Below are 3,888 nucleotides of genomic sequence, written 5' to 3' on the forward strand. Positions count from 1 at the left end.
AGATATAGGGGCTCTCCTGGCGGCGCAGTGGTTAAAAATCCACCAGCCAATGCAGGGGACAAGGGTTCAAGCCCTGGTCCAGGAAGATCCCACATGCCACGGAGCAACTAAGCCCATGCGCCACAACTACTGAGCCTGAGCTCTAAAGCCCGTGAGCCACAAGTATGAGCCGCTGCACCACAACTACTGAAGTCCAAGCACCTAGAGCCCATGCTCTGCAACAAGAGAAGCCACCACAATGAGAAACCTGTGCACCGAAACAAAGAGTAGCCCCTGCTCGCTGCAACTAGAGAAAGCCCACATGCAGCAATGAAGACCCGATGCAGCCAAAATAAAAAATAAATAAATTTTTTAAAAAAGAGACGGTATGGTCCACATGAAAAATAAAAGCTTTGAAAGGAGATTAGAACATAATAGGAACCTTACAATATTTAATATAAGGTAACCAAATAAAAGACAGATTAAATTCATTCCTTTTATGTCTGAGCTCAAAGATAAAGGGGAAGAGTATTTCGGCCAAACATAGGAAGGGCCTGTTGAGAGACAGAGGCAAAAATTATCTTCTTCTGAGATCCTTGTCCCTTCAGACGTCAAGCAGAAGTTGCACCACTTATTCAAATTATCAGGGATACTGTAAAACAGACAACTGGCGTTTGGTACAGGTTTTAGGTCACTCACTGCTGAGGCCTCTTTCTAATCTGAAATTCAATGATTCCCATCACTGCAACACACTCTCCATCCCAAGTCCAGTTAGTCATGTATTCAAAGATACCATTTCTTTTTCATTTCATTTGCTATTTCATTAATTAGGTGCTTATTTCCAAATAACTGGTTCCTCTGTCAACATCTTCCAAGTACTATCTATCCTACCCACTACTTTTCAAATAAAGATCATTGGGCAAGATGATTAATAGCAAAGCAAGCTTCCGGAAAATTATTACTTGGCAGCTCTCATGTCTTCACTTTTAGTGGAGCTTTCCTTTTTTTTTTTTTTTTTTGGGGTCCAAAGCAAGCTTCCGGAAAATTATTACTTGGCAGCTCTCATGTCTTCACTTTTAGTGGAGCTTTCCTTTTTTTTTTTTTTTTTGCGGTACACGGGCCTCTCATGGCTGTGGCCTCTTCCGTCGCGGAGCACAGGCTCCGGACGCGCAGGCTCAGCGGCCATGGCTCAGGAGCCCAGCCGCTCCGCGACATGTGGGATCTTCTCGGACCGGGGCACGAATCCGCGTCCCCTGCATCGGTAGGCGGACTCTCAACCACTGCGCCACCAGGGAAGCCCTGAGCTTTCTTTCTCAACTGCTCTTACTCCTCTCATTTATATTTAAACCCATCACCTCGGTTATCCACAGTTTTAGTATCTTGCTTTCAACAATCAACTAAAGCCTTCGAGAGTTAAACTGATAATTAAGGTTAAAAGCTTAAACTATGAGTACTTGCATTTAAAAGAGGCTCTTCTGTGTAAATGCAACCTCTGGTGCTACTTTTCAAGAAGAAAAATAAATGAAAACTTTGCAGGCCACCTTTGAAAGGCTGCCTTTGACCTAATATGAGAATTGCTTATTTCTTCATAGGATTTGCTGCTCAAGGAATACCACAGCTCATTTATCTTACTGTAGCATCTCCAAGCCTCTTCTTTTGGCCTTTTGGCCCCTTTACCAACTTCTTAGCCCAAATTCTCACCAACTAATTACATTTGTATTCACGTTACAATTTCATGCATATGTAACAGACACATTAAAATGTGTTGTGCTGGAGTTAAATGCATAGATTCTCTTCCAGAAGTCAAAACTGCCTGATATTGTCTACACTGTCGTCACAGCCTCCATGCTTTGTATGTATTATGTCATTATCAATATTTTTCCTGTTGGGTGAGAGAGGAGTTATCATCTCTTCTTCCATCAAAATTGGATTTAAAAAGTAACTGCCCCTTGAAGCCTCACTGAAATACAATGACTGTTTCCACCTTTATTCCTGTATTTATCTTTGCTGTTTTGTCATTCATTCAACATTTATTGAAAGTTTATGGGTTGGCCAAAAAGCTCATTCAGGTTTTTCTGTAAGATGTTATGGAAAAACCCGAACGAACTTCTTGGTCAACCCAATACGTACCAGGGAAGGTTCTGGGCAGAGAAAGACAAAAATAAATAGATGAATAGACTAAGAAAATGGTGCCTTTAGATTAGTAGGGCAAGGAAGACTTCTCTAAGAAGGTGAGGCTTAAGTATTAAGAAGCTACCAGCTATGCAATAAAAGAGGGAAGAGTTCCAAGCAAACAGATAGCGAGTACAAAGAACCTAACAACTTTGTTCTGATCAGGAAAACAAAGGAAAGTCAGTATGGCTGGATTTCAGCTTGTAAGGGAGAGAAAGGAAAGAGATGAACTCTGAGAGCTTGGCAGTATAAGAAGTTTGGGTTTCTACGGACCTATCAATAATATTTATTTGCCTGCTCTCTTGTTAAGTCTTAAATCTTTTCCTCTGAACAGCATCCTTTTCCATTCTCCAAATATGATGTTCTGTCTCTCAGGCAAAAGACACACTTTGCTGCCCTATTTTCAGCCATTTTGTCTGGTTCAAGGCTCAGCTCATAATCATGTTTAACAAATGTGTTTGACTAAGTAAATTAAAATGTAATATAAATGGAAACCATTCATTTAAAATTCCAAAGCACTCCACAGTGTTTAAGTTTTCAGATTCTATAAAGAATACTCTTTGTATTTTAATGAAATATGAATCCTTTGCTTGCTAACTAGTCCTCAATGTAAGGATTACATTGCAGCCGAAGATGTATTATACAAATGTCTCTATTTAGTTTGCCTTTGCCAATGCTTTTCTATCCATATAAAAGATCAACATAAAGGTAATAAAATGATACATAATAGCACATAGTTATGTTCTCTGTACTTATCATTTCAAACTAAGATGTCTTTACCAAAAGGTTCATTTTCCTGCAGTAGTGACTTTATATCAAGCAGTTCCCCCCCCATACCTGTCTGAATGTTCCTACCCCCAGATAAATATAACTGTGATCAGACACAGAAAGGAAAATGTAAATCTGCTTTATAAAAAACATTTCTCTTGATGATCCTCTGCTATTTCCTGTTATAAATACTGTACAGTAAACAATAATAACACTGGTTGGAAAAATAAGGAAAAGTAACCTATGGATATTTAGGAAACAAATCCATCACTGATCCTCTACACGAAGAAAGTAAAAATCTATTTCCAAACATGCAAGTGATAAAAGCTGATTTCACTGTAGTAGAAATGTTCAGATATTAGGCCTGGTGCCCTTATAATACATTTAATTAATACCACGGTAAATTCTTTCATTGCTTTTCCCCAACTAGGATGACAACCGTCTAACCTACATAATATTAAGCAGACATTTAGTTCCACTGATGTGAACAGCCAAGAGATTAATGCTGACAGAGCTAAATTACACAAGAGTCAAGAAATGTGAGCCAACAATACAATTATAATTATCACTAGGGGAGGTAAAAGATGAACATATTTTCATCTACTAAGGGCTCTGGATTAAAGGGCCAAACACTTAAATGCCACTTTTATTCATTTGGTAACTAGGGGTATTCCAAATTTTATAATTATATGACTTTGTATACATTAAAATCAGCTTGGTGTTAGAGGCTTCTGATAGCAATGTTACAATTAAGGGTCAATCTCAATTTTTCATTTTCAACCACTATCTCAAAAGAACAAAAATAATCACCGAGTCCTTTGAAGATTAAAAGGAAAAAACTAGCCCTTATTTTCTCCCAATTTTGTTTCACTAAATCTGCAGTGCAATGAATTTTATATATATATATATATATATATATATATATATATATATATATATATATTTTTTTTTTTTTTTTTTTTTTTTTGT

The 3,888-nt window shown here is 37.8% G+C and overlaps 1 protein-coding gene across 1 annotated transcript in view; it reads right to left on the minus strand.

The window, feature by feature from the left end:
* The window catches only part of LOC103077018 (dachshund homolog 1-like), a 325,804-nt gene that overhangs the window by 287,916 nt on the left and 34,000 nt on the right, over positions 1–3,888 (minus strand).

The sequence above is a fragment of the Lipotes vexillifer genome, unplaced genomic scaffold, assembly GCF_000442215.2.
Source record: "Lipotes vexillifer unplaced genomic scaffold, Lipotes_vexillifer_v1.1 scaffold1882, whole genome shotgun sequence".
Lineage (NCBI taxonomy): Eukaryota > Metazoa > Chordata > Mammalia > Artiodactyla > Lipotidae > Lipotes > Lipotes vexillifer.